A 14,001-nucleotide genomic window follows, 5' to 3' on the forward strand; every position below is an offset into this window, starting at 1 on the left:
ATCTGAATATTAACCTCCAAGAAATGTACTCCTCAAGTAATTACTAGTATAAGTTATACAATACCTGTATTTGGCTCATGTAAAACAGCAATTACACCGTGAAGAAAACACGCTCCTGGCCAACTCACACTTCTCATTAAATTAATGAGGAAATGTTCATTAAAGCGTCAGTTATAAGTCTAAATAACTTTCTGTCTGTTTACTTGATTTAGAAGTTTTTTGTGCTATTGTGTTCGGCGCCAGCGGCAGTTTGGGAAGTGAGTTTGGATGCTACGTTGGCGATAGCGTCTGTGCTGAGCATCCACGACACCGCCCCCCTTCAACTTCAGCGCAGACTCTCAAGGCCGGGGAGAGTTTGTTTAAAAGTGACCAGCTGGTACCATTTAGTTAAAAAAAAACACGTACAACAGTAAGGGTGTAACGATACACTACTCTCACGATACGGTACGGTACACGATATTGAGGTCACGATAACGATACGATACGATATTATAGCAGTATTTTTTTAACAACCTTGAATGAGGAACATATGACTGGAAAAAATTGTCTTTTATTTGAAAGACACAAAATACAAAACAATGCTGTGTGTTTGCCCTATTGTTACAGTTTGTAATGCTTTATAACTGTTTAAGTTTTAAAGAGAAAGCCAGGCCAACCATTTTCCACAAACTGAACTAAAAGTAAATGTCAGGTTTGCATTATGCATCTTCAGTTTCATACAAGTAAAAATATTTTGCCACAAACTGAATAGTTTCTCTCATGTATGATTTGACTTTTTTCTTTCTAATTTAACAACTAAAATTAAATAAAAGTAAATAAATACATACAATTTTACATCATAAAAAAGATTGATTCATGCTCACCTTATAAGTGTAAGAGGAGATTTATTTTTGTTAAGAAGTTTATTTTGGTAATTTAGGGTTCATTATTTTATAAATATATTCTTTATATTCTGTAAATCAGGGACTATAATGACACTAGTCAGTTTATCTGTAGTTGTTAATATGTTTTAGATTGGGCGGAGTGATACAGCACTAGGTGCTGTGTTAATGTTCTAAAATCCTACACTGTTGAGGGACATTGTGTACACTGGAACTCAGCAGAAGTTGCCCGCGTGTTTATCCTACTCACGACCCGAAAAAGGTTTAATTTAATAAGGTAAGGCTTAACTCTACACCAGCCTTACATAAGTAAAAGTTCAGAGCTCAAAACGGGACCGCAAAACGGGACTAGTTTCTTCTGAGCGGAGTAAGATTTTGGTCCGCGGGTCGAGGTGCGGTCGCGGTCGGATGCGCGTTTCTAGTCAACACAATAGATTCATATTAATAACCCCAATATCGCGATACACTTTGTCACCTCCACTACACGTATTGTGACGTTTTTGTATCGCGAAATTTCGTGGCACGATATATTGTTACACCCCTATACAACAGCAACTTTATTTAAAGGATGTGAAAGTGATGAGTCGTCAACCCCAACAAACACCAAAAAACTGTGACAAAACTTTCACCCCCTCCGTCAGCCGGTCGAGTTACTTTGACATTTAAATTTTTTTTATGATATTTCATACTTTCACACATTTCATACATTAAGAGACTTTACACTTTCATGCAAAGTTGTTCCCAGTTTTGACTTTTACTACCCCCTTACTTTTGTGTGTGTGTGATTCATAGGGGTGGAGGAACACATAGCCTTCACAGATGTGCACGTTAACAATCACAGCTGAGTCACGTAAACACGTGAGCATGCTGCCGCTCAGATGCACGTTCAGGAAAGAACTCTGAATAAACACCCACCTGGGAGCTGCATTCTCTGAGGTGAGTTTAACAAAGTCATGCTTTGTCAGAGAGAGCAAGCTTTGACATCAGTGATTAATGGAACGACGACCGTCTTTGTCCGCTAATTTCTGCTAACTTTAGACTCCCGTCCCACTCTTGATTTCAACAACTTCACATCACTTTACGTCTCTATGTCAACAAAGATTAAATTAGCTGTCGAGGCTGCCGTGGATGTCACATCTGGGATGCTTATGGGATGCTCATGGGATGCTCCTGGCCGGGTCGTAGCTGCGCAGCTCAGCACTGCTGTGACCTTAAACAAGATTAAAGCAGCGTTGGAAAATATATGACAACATAAAACAACAATTATTCTCCACTATGGGCCACTAACTTACTTTCTAATATGTTTTATTTGTATTTATTTTAAGATTGAGACACTGCAAAAAAAGAAACCTTGTTTCAAGAAAATCAGGCTATATTAGACTATTCTGCCTTTTTTAAGATTTCTAGTCAAGAATTTTTTTTTATCCCCATTAGCACAAATGATTTTGCTCAAAATAAGGCAGTTTTGTAGATGATCAGAGTTCTCGAGGGGCCGTTTTTGCAGTGTAAATACCGTTTCTCAAGCGTTTGACATCAACCGCTTGCTCTTCTGCCGATCACAAGAATTTCTGAAGGATTTTTACAGACAAATGATTTGGAAACTAAACTCCATGTTGCAGGTTTTGTTACCACGGTGATCGAGTACTTCAAAAGAGAGCCGTCTTCACATCACTGGAAATCCTCAGACCCGGCTGACCGGCTCATCTGGAGCCGTACCACATCTGTGAGAGCCGGAGAAAAAATATCAAACTTCACGAATAAACCTTATACCAGGAAAGTGTTGAGCAAGAGAAACCTGCAGCCTCCACCGGTGTCCTCGGCCCCAGTCTCGAGTGTACAGCTGAACATAACTTTTTGAAATGGGTCGCATCAATTTCACAAGTATTAAACCTGACATGGGTTTGCTGATGGTTGCAGACTTCTGGGAGCTGGACTGTTGTGAGCTGGTGTTCAACAGCACGTTTCATTGTTTGCTTCACCCACGTGAGTCCTTTAACAAGCTGCTGCTGCAAATCAATGCTTTTAAATTATAGATGACTTTGTTAATTGATTAGTTGGGAGGGTGTCGGGAGTGTGTCTGGTTACATCTGACATTCAGGTACCTCCAGTCCTCGTATGTCTACGTCTCATACCGCATCGTGTCATGCACCCAGCATGTAGACATCCATTTTGTCCTTGCGTTAAATAAGCACCTCTGGTCTCAGGTGGTCTCGTGTTGTCCTTCACCCCTCAGGAAGTTCAAAATCCTGGTTCCCAACCGCCTCACATATAAAAGGGCTCTTTCTTCTCACTAACATGAAGCAGCCGCTAGCGGCTCTGGAAATATCTGGATGATGCTTCCTCTCCCGTTAATGATCTTCAGCTTGAGATTCAGCTGAGGGATGCAGTTTCACCGCCGCTGGCTTAACTCCACCACCGCTGGAGAGACTCGGGGGAATCTCGTCCTTCCTGGGCCTTCATTGTTCAGGAACGCCACGCGATAGTGATGTCGGCGCACCCGGAGCTTAATTACTAATAACACACTAATCCTCCTTGGACTAATAATCTCCTTGGATGGATGCTAGAACGTTGTAGCCTGAGTTTACTCCTGGTCTTGCTCGGGGCATCAGAATTGAGGCGCTGTGATTGGATATGTGCTTGCTTGTTGTTTCACATCCTGCCTGATTAATTTAATTTAGGGTTTCCTCTGGTGATGACTCATCAGTTTCTTCGCTCGGTGACCCCTGTGTCTTTTACGCTGTGGATTCAGTGACCTTTCAGTGCGGCACCGTGATTGGAGGCAGGGCAGCTCTCAGTCGTGCTGCTCCTCACCTGGCCCGCCACGCTGCCTCCGTTTGCAACCGCCCCCCCCCCCCTCCCTGCAGAGGCTCAGCGATCCCAGCGCTCTTTGAACAACCAACCCTCTCATTGTTATTCCAGGACCGGCGATGCTGGACAACCGCAGCACAGGCAGCCATAAATTTTACATGGATATTCATAGTTCTCCAGGGATTATTATAAATGATTTAGGCGACCTTTTGTTTAATGCCATCAGTAAATAAAAACAGGATCCCCAGAATTTACACGAACGCCACCGGGCTAATCCAGACGCCAGGGAATATTTATGGTGCTTCAGGTTGAAAGAAAGGAAACAGCCGCTCAGTTTCATCATCACGCTGATGTTCTGAGCAGCTACGTCACTAGCCGAGCCTCCTCCATCCAACACTCCTTTCATGAACTCAGTGAAATCACACGTGTTAGATTAAACACAGTGTCTATATGCGCCCACTCGTTATAGTTTTATTTTAATACCGTTTAGTGTACAAGTAAAACTTTCAGAGAGAAATGAACTCATTTTTCAATTATTTACCATAAATGTAAATCAAACACTGCAGGTGTTATACTCAAAATACAAACTAAAACGTAATGACTCTGAAAGTTTAATTCTACACTAAAGGGTCTGGTGTCTAGAAATGGATTTCATTTTAACAAGTCAGGGGTGAAACTGTTCACCTCCAACATGTTTCATCTGGTATGTCATCCATCTGTGCTCCAAGATAAACGAGGAGTTACCTCAGGGAGAGGAAATAAAGTGCAGGAGCCTTGAGGAGGAACACCATCCGCCCCCAACGGAAGAGAGCTTCGGAAAGGAGAGACACCAGAGGAAAGGTCCTTATTTACCAGGACCAGGGACCAGGAGCCCCCCAAACCCCTGACCGGTCATTGTGCTCCTCCTCTTCTCCCTCCTCCCCTCACCTGAGATTCACTGAGCAGATGCTGGAGCGGGTCAATGCTGGGCTCAGATCTACCTCCCAGCCCAATGCCTTTTCGTCCCCCATAACCCCCCCACCAGAACATCAAAAGCTACGGCGCCCAGCCCCGCCCCAAACTCCCAGAAAGTCTCAGATCAGCTGAAACACTCAGTTTATTTAAGTCCACGTTGAAGACTCACCTGTTTCCAGCTGACTTTGAGTAAAGCTCCAAATCTGCACTGTTACGTTTCATATTTTAACTACTGATTTTATCTGATTTTCATCTTTTGTTCTTCTTTCTTTATTAGGGCCGGAGCACTTACAGTGCGAAGGCCCTATTGTATCTGTAGGAATTTTCCTTTTTTTTTTTCTTTTTTCTTTTTCTGACAAAATGAGGGCCTTTTTGCCCCCCTAAACGTGCCCCAAAAGTCACCAAATTTTGCACGCAAGCCAGGCCTGGCGAAAAATTTGATATTTCATGGTTTGCATTAAAGGCATTCTCCCTGATGTGGAAGAGCTAGCAAGAATTTTGAAAGAGTCACCTCTAAGCCCCGCCCATTCGGTCCGAATGATACGGATTGGTCCAGGTCCAGGAAGGGAAAGAACCAATCAGATGCCTTCATTTTAAACCACGCCCCCCCCGCCCTGTCCCATGCGCGCACTCGCTTCCAGCCCCCCCCCCCCTCCCCCTGTCCACTTCCCACGGGTCCTCCTGGGCTCGATGGAGGAGACAGGGAGGCCGATGGCACCCGGTAATGTTGGAGACGAACCCTGTTACCATTTATTGTCTTCACGACCGAACACTTTGGGTTAACTGAAACACGCCTAGGTTGCTGCGACATCTGTCTAATGTAGATGATTTTACGGTAATAAAAAAAGTGAGACTGCATTTACAGTAAAATGAGAAAGTAACTAGTGCGATAGGGGCAGAAATCCAACAAGGAGCAAGAAGGGAGCTTACTTCACCATGGAGCTTATTTTTATAAAGTCATTCTCCAATCTAAAATGGCTTCAGGCCACAATATTATTCCGAGTAGAAGAAACTATATTAAAAAAAAAGGAAAGAAAAAAAAAAGTTAACATATCAATAAAACTTGGTGCTCATAATAAACGTCTCCACAGATCACAAGTACCAACAACTTTGATGGATGAAGATACTTTACTCCATCCATCTAATCACTTTTCCTCTAAAATCCCACCATCTCAGTTATGGGATATCACCTGTTTGTGGCTGAGTTATCACATCAGGACACACATTACACACACCTCGTTGAGCCTCGTGGGGGTCCGGGGTAATGTTGCAGCGATCCAGGTGTTTTCATCTGTAGGCCTTTCAGAAGGTTATCACATGACAGTGTGGATGCCCCCATTGCTAAAGTTGTTGCTATGGTTACTATTATTGAACATTGGGAGAGGGTCTAGGTAGGCCACTGGAGCAAAACTTTCTCCCTTTTTCCCTTCAAACAGTTATGAGGGAAAAACAACCTCAATATGACCTCAGAATAATTACAGCCGTTAGATGAAAAATAAAAGCCTGAGAGAATATCTGGTCGGGCCAAGGATCCAACCTCTAGACAGATCCCGGCCCGCAAAGGGGATTATTTTAGACAACAGAACTGGATTTCTTATTGACTGACAGAAGAAGTGTGTCGAGTCCTCACCCGGTATAGTGTGTGTTCAAAAATGATGTGGGTGAGACTGGAAGACCACCACAGTCTCACGGTTGGGATGCAGAGCATCCTGGACTGAAACCCATGCAGGACTGTGGCCCAAAGAAAGAGAGCTTACACATATAGGATCAACAAATTAGAAGCAATTTATCCACAATACCTTGATGAAGGGATGTGCTTTTGTCCCTGACCCTAACCCCTCGCCCCCCCAGCTCTAACCACGGGGTCATAGTTTGACCCCCAACCCTAATCCCGTCCGTCCGTCCGTCCGTCCGTCCGTCCGTCCGTCCGTCCGTCCGTCCGTCCGTCCGTCCGTCCGTCCGTCCGTCCGTCCATCCATCCATCCGTCCGTCCATCCATCCATCCATCCATCCATCCATGCATTTCTTTTGTCCAACAGTTTTCATGCCAACATATTCTTTTCATGTTCTCCAGCCCTTGAGAGGATCTTGCAGAAAGCCTTACGGCCTTCTGTGTGTCCATGGACCCCATCAACATTATCCCATCACATTTCAGTTCCATATTTTCTCTTAGTCATTGGAAGCATTATTGGTTAATTTAACTGGGGAAAATCCTGGTTAATTTACAGAAGATTAGCAAAAAATACAGTCAAACCAGATTCTGCATGTGTTACAACAGCAGGGCTTCATAGTAAAGAGTCCGAGACTGCGGAGCGCCAGAGGAAGTCGTACAAACAGGGATGGAAGAGGAGCCTCAGTCCTGAGACGCTTATTATGGGCTGTTAAAAGGAAAGGTGATGTAATGCAGAGGTAAACAAAACCATTTCCCAGCTTTCATGTAGCATGTTGCAGGCATCAAATTCAAAATGAAAAAAAACCCAACTTAGTTTCTTTGTTTGAACCCTGGATAGCTTGTTTTGTAGAGTATTCATATGAACACGGGTTGAAAAGGATTTGCAAATCACTGTTTCCTGTTTTTATTCATGTTTTAAGCAACATCCCCACTCGCTGGAACGGGGGTTTATAATTTCAAACACTTTCAAAAATGAAAGTTTGGAGTCGAATAAAAACTATGATACCTGCTGGATTTCTGAATAAATCTGACTAATAGATAAATACCCCCCCCCCCTCTCTAAAATGCCAACTGTCGTGTTGCCATGGTGATATGAAGTAAGCTTGAACATCCGAGTAAAAAAGGTCCTAGATGGACATTACCAGGACTGATCTGAGTCTCTGCCTCTTTCTCTGAGCTTTATTGATGATGAAAATCAACGCAATATCTGGGTTCACCTTCAAAATAAGAGTCTAGACCAAGTCATATGAGCGGCGATAAAAATTATATCTCATAAATAACTGGGGGGGGGGGGGGGTGTCTCTGTTCTAGCTTAGTTGATCTCAGTTGTTCACATTGTCCCCCGTCCCTCCCACTTTTCTGCAACATTTAGTTTTTATTCTCTGCAGCCAGACTATGCTTCTGGGTTGTAATTTTTAAAATCTAACACCTTTGTCAGGTGTATCATAGCAACACTGACAGTGTTGCACATTGGCCATAATCCTGGGCAAAACAAACCGTAGATCTGCTGAAAGGACATGAGACATTTTTCTCTGCAGAGGGACCTTTTCCAGGCAGGCTTGTTTTTGTGCATTCATGCTGAATTTGAGGTGATAAATTGCTCGCTGTCTTCAGTGGCTTTCACTTAAAGTGTGAACTGAGATCAGTTTCAAGCAGGATGATGATTTATACGCTTTATTATGATAATCGTTTCCCTGTTTTAGTCTTGATCTTTTCACGTGGGTTTCCATTTTTCATGTTTTTGCAGTTATGTCCTGTAATCCATTTCTGCTGCACACACATCTGTTAGCTTTGCTGTCATTGTTTCTCTGCTCCACAACCTGCTCTGACGCCTCATTTCACCTCCGCTGTTTACCACCACTCTTCACCTGTGTGTGTAAATACACCATTGGCTTTTCTTTGGTCTCTGTACTGGCTGGACTTCCTCCAGAGGGGTCTCTCATGGCTGGGTGGCCTCCTTGGACAGTATCACCTGTCTACCAGCTTTCTTCTCATTGTTTGTCATCAAGAACACGAAGGAGGAGATTCGAGATCATGAGAGCAGTACAAAAGAAGCATTTTTTCATGTTAAAATACAAGTTTCCATTTGTCTCTTGGGACAGCGTCATCTCCCTTTACGTCACACAGGGATGGGAGTAGCACAGCTGCAGTACCATAGTAGAGGTGAAGGAGACACTCAACACTGTAATGACGGAAGAGAAGACAAGTTTACGCCTGAGCACGAGACCAAGCGATTGAATTTGATCCAAAAAGTTGAGAAAAAACCCCACCATCGTTGAAAGAACAGCATAACTCATATATACTGCACACAAAACATATTTTGGGCAGAAAATGTTCAAATATTTATTTGTGGTTTGTAGTAATATAAAATTCCTTTCATTATCACAGCTTCTTCAACCTTGTGAGGATTCAGGCTCCCCAGAGTCTGTCCTTCCAGTGTTGGACACTTCAAGAGCTCGCTTCATTAAAATTTACTGAGTATGTGATGACTGAAGGACGGAACCCTGACTTCTCCTCTGTCCTCACCTTCGGGTTACATCTGACACTTGCAGTCCGCCACAGGGATTGCTCTGAGAACTCTTAACTCATCAGATGTCGGTTGGCACCTCCTCACCGAGTACTTTATTGACATTTGAACTTGAACTGAAACTGCTGGCAGAGCTGCAGACACACGCTTATGTTTTTATAAGGATGCATGGGCTGTGTCAGCTACCCTGCCAGACAACAACAAGCTATGAGCTGTAGGTCGGGTATGATTACTTACCTTAATACTACGGACAATTATTATAGCATGACTCTTTTCTCTGAAAAAAACCTAAACTTGAGTGTTTGGTGGACGAACTAGCGCCTCGACTGACCCGCCGCTCACGCATCTACCAAATACTCACATCAGGACCAGTTATGCAGTGGCTGCAAGGTCCTGACATACTTTTCCACTGCTCTAATGAGAGGTGTCATTTCAGTATTTGCACAAATCTCCACTGAGCCTAAAAGCTGCCAGTTTGTGTTTTACTGTTTTTTTTTTTTGCCACTGGCAGACAAACTAAAACAAGCTGGAGAGTATATCCGTGAGAAGCGAAGGGACCGGTATTATCCAGTGAACGGTTCCAGCTGCGTATGGCAGGATACCAGAGGGGGTGATTATCTACCCCCAAAGGGCCAGCCCCACTCACAGCCATGACCGACTCCTTGGCAAAGACAAACTACTCAGATATATCCCCGCAGAGGGCTGAAGAGCCAAAGAGGCATACCAATCCACAACTCCAGAGGGCTCTTTCACAGCTACGTTTGAAGCCGCAGTAAATTAATTTAAATGTTGAGCCTGCATCCCGTAACGGTCAGCTCAGAGGTTGCATCCAAGCAGCCAGCGGTGTTATTATTAGAGCAATTCATTAGGAAAAAAAACCTGTCGGCAGCTCTGCTTGTAAACTTCTTGGGTAATTGGATGACACTATCATCACAAACTAATTTCACAGACAGAAAAACAGCAAAACAAACCAAGTCATTTGGAAGCTTTTTATCAGCGCTTAAACTTCTGAGACTTGCTGCATCCTGCCCCAGTTTCCATAACTGCCAATGTTTTTCTGCCGCTTCATTTAGATGCTGCTTTAAAATCAAATTACTTTGGCTTCTTTTTTTTTGACACTTCTCAATGTTTTGCAGCCAGCTGCTTCTATCTTTTAGCTATTTTCTCAAAAATGTCAGAATTCCCATGTAAGAGACGGAGGAAATGGAAATTCAGCCTGTAAGTGACAATCTGGCAGAGGGAAGCGGGCCGCCTGCCAAAACTGGAAATGTACTTTTACTTTTAAAGACTCCAGGACTCCAGCCAGTGCTGCTTGTTCAATTTGTGATGAGAAAGAGAACATCCTCACTAATTAACTGCAAATAAACAATGATATTTTCAGAGCGGCCTCATTGAAAAAAAGACATATTTGTGTTTAAATTGGAGGGCTAAATGTATGAAGGTTTCATTTAATCAGCTGCGAAAGCAAAAAATGAAACCAATTTATAACACAAATGAGAGATGCTCACCACAACAGTGTATTACCAATTCAATCAATACTAATAATGAAACCTCCTCAGCAAGTTCATGGTCGCTATATGCTGTTTGTGAGGTACCATATTACATCATGTTTGATTTGCACGCCTGCAGCCACCACGTTAGCTGGACCAGCAATCTCTGGCTGCGTCGTTCCCAGCTGTCTGAAGAAGAAACCACATCAATGTTCTAATAATAAACTTAGTTCGTGAAAAACAAGCATTTTCTCAGTGAATCATGCAGATATTTATGTGGATGTTATATAAGACCCGAAGCGAAGTGTGCAGAGTATTATATTGAAATGTTAAACCAATTCATCACACGCATGCTGTTGTGAAAAACTGTAATAAATCAGCTGCTGAAACACCAGACATCTCTTGGGCAGAAAAATGGCCATCAGAAGAGGTTATCCTGCATATGTGGTCTGGGCAGCAGGTCCTTCCTGAGAAGATGCATGAACGGAAGAAAGGTTCACAGAAAAAATGGCAGGCAACCGCTGCACAAAGGGATCTCACATCCTCAAGGTAAGTTGGTGTAGACTTGTGTTGAGTAATTTTAGTGTAGTAACACCTTAAAGCAGCACAATGTAACTTTCAGCTTTTGTTGAGTTTGGCGGCTCCTTTGGACAAAAGCGGTAGTGCTTTACCAGAAAGAACACTACATTTCCCATGAGCGCCAGCGCGTACTGCCGGAAAACTGTCCCCGTCGCGTGCATTTGTTTTGACAGTGAATGAAGACGGGACGGACTTTCAAAACCACTTTTCTGTTTTCAGCGGTCGTTTGCAGGATGGATAGCGAAGAGGTAATGTATCTATTTTTGGCTAAACAATATAATATGTCGATGTTGAAAATCACCAAGTTCCACTTGGTTTTATTAGTGAAGTCCTTTTTCCTGTCATGTTTTCTAGAGGGACTTCGTCATAAATTAGTAGTCCAACATACTTACTGACAAAATAAAAAAATACTTTATAACCTGTGAATAACTGAATGCCCATTCCTTATATTTTGCAGATCAGCCCAGCACAATTTTACAGTTCTCAGGAAAAATACTAGAAATGTTCCATACATTTTCTTTTGCATTGCATTCTTTCCTCTAGTGCTGTAATTCTATTCAATTGTATTATTATTTTATAAGGCTTCCTCATTGCGAATTACACAATTTTATGATCACTATTATTATTCTATGTGTCTGTTGTTGATATTGTCAGTAATTTTAGAATTACCAAGACCCAAGATGTGGGCTCTTGGTATGTGAAAAATTCTAATTTTGATTCTTATTGAACATAGAACTCTACATTTACATTTGTATCATAACAATTCTGTCTCTTGTTTTATCAGGAATCTGCTGTTCCTGAGAACGCCTCTACCTCTGCATCATCAGAGTTTGAACCCCCACAAAGACAGAACTGACACGCAGCATATCGCCAGTTTGTGCTCTGGCAGCATGGTGTTGAATGAATGAAAAATGAATGAATGAATGAATGAATGAATGAATGAATGAATGAATGAATGAATGAAAAATTTTATTTCGAACATGCTAAAAAAATATATATATATATATATATATATATATATATATATATATATATATATAAATATATTTAAACCAAAGAACAATAGTTAAATAATAATCATGATAAATACAGTATAATACAAATCATAACAATCATAAACAAAAACATGCCTCACTGGCATGTTTTTTTGTTTTTTTTCTTTCTCTGCATGCTCGAAATGGAGCAGGGAGAAGTTAAAAAACGTATTTAGCCCTGCCCCGGTTATCCACAACAAAAAACATAATTTGCCACCCTAAATTAAGCCGAATACATATATACATACATACATACATACATATACACATACACCTACATACATACGTACGTACGTACGTACGTACGTATGTAGGTGTATGTATATGTATGTATGTATGTATGTATATATGTATTCGGCTTAATTTAGGGTACGTACGTACGTACATACGTACGTACATACATACATACATACATACATACTTTTTTTTTTTGCTAGTTGCCTGAAGGCAGAAGTGTCTGTCACTTCTCTGCTGCACCACTACAATAGCAATGAATATACATCTATTATTAATAGTTAAATGTAGAGGCAATTATATAAAACGGTATTTTAAAAAAGTAGAAAGATTTACACAGTCTGGCATTTGCTGCACAACCGGTCCTTTGACACTGTCCCAAATGTCAAAGGACCAACCCACAGACAGATAGTCATATACATACATACATACATACATACATACATACATACATACATACATACATACATACATACATACATACATACATACATACATACATACATACATACATACATACATACATACATACATACATACATACATACATACATACATACATACATACATACATACATACATACATACATACATACATACATACATACATACATACCATAGATACATACACATATTCATATTCTCCATACATTATAATACTCGATATACACCATGGAGCAATACATTATACTTTATACATTATGCATTTAAATAGAACCTTCTTTTGGCATATATCATATACTGGTCAACATACATAGATCATACAAATTCAACTATCTAACACGCTATTTTTTTTAATGTAACTCTTCCTGTCTATATCTCATAATAATGCATTCTTTATATCTTTTTTTGAACTGGTTCACACTTGAGCATTGCTTGAGTTCTACGTGTATACTGTTCCATAGCTTGACTCCGCATACTGAAATACAGAAGAACTTTAAACATTATCAAGGCAGTTTTATATTCAATAATATCTTTACATTTTAAAAGATATGAATTTGAAAATAGTCTATTAGTATGATCTCTATATCCAGAATTATGCATTATTCTTATAGCTTGTTTTTGGAGTATAGTTAATACATTCAGTGATGATTTATAAGTATTTCCCCAGACCTCTGTACAGTAGTTCAAGTATGGCAAAACCAGGGAACAGTATAGCATGCGTAGTGAGTTATAATTTAATAAGTGCTTAGCTTTATTTAAAACTGAGACACTTCTAGATAATTTGTTATGTGTATATTTTATATGAGATTTCCAGCTAATTTTATCATCAATTATTACCCCAAGAAATTTGTTTTCTGAAACTCTCTCAATTTCAACACCATCTAACTGTATTTTTACCTGATTATCTATCTTATAATTACTTAATAACATTAGTTTAGTTTTAGCCAGATTTAACGACAATTTATTTTTATCAAACCACCTTTTTAACTTATATAATTCAGATGTGACCTTATCCAATAGCTCCTGTAAGTTTTTTCCAGAACAAAATATATTTGTGTCATCTGCAAAAACTACCATTTTCAAGATGTTAGATACATCACACATATCATTTATATATAAAATAAACAATTTCGGACCCAGTACTGACCCCTGTGGGACCCCACAAGTAATGCTCAAGCATGTAGACACAGACTCACCCAACTTCACAAATTGTTTCCTATCACTTAAATAGCTTTGCAAAATAAGAGACACCTTTCCAAGAGACACCTTTCCAGACCCAATGGGACAGTACACTGGTTTCAGGGTTCGCCGTCTTCTGTAGGATGGAACCTTTATGAGGATTACTGCAAATATTTTGATATTGTTTTTTTTTTTTTTT

This window comes from Cololabis saira, chromosome 6 (genome assembly GCF_033807715.1).
Source record: "Cololabis saira isolate AMF1-May2022 chromosome 6, fColSai1.1, whole genome shotgun sequence".
NCBI lineage: Eukaryota > Metazoa > Chordata > Actinopteri > Beloniformes > Belonidae > Cololabis > Cololabis saira.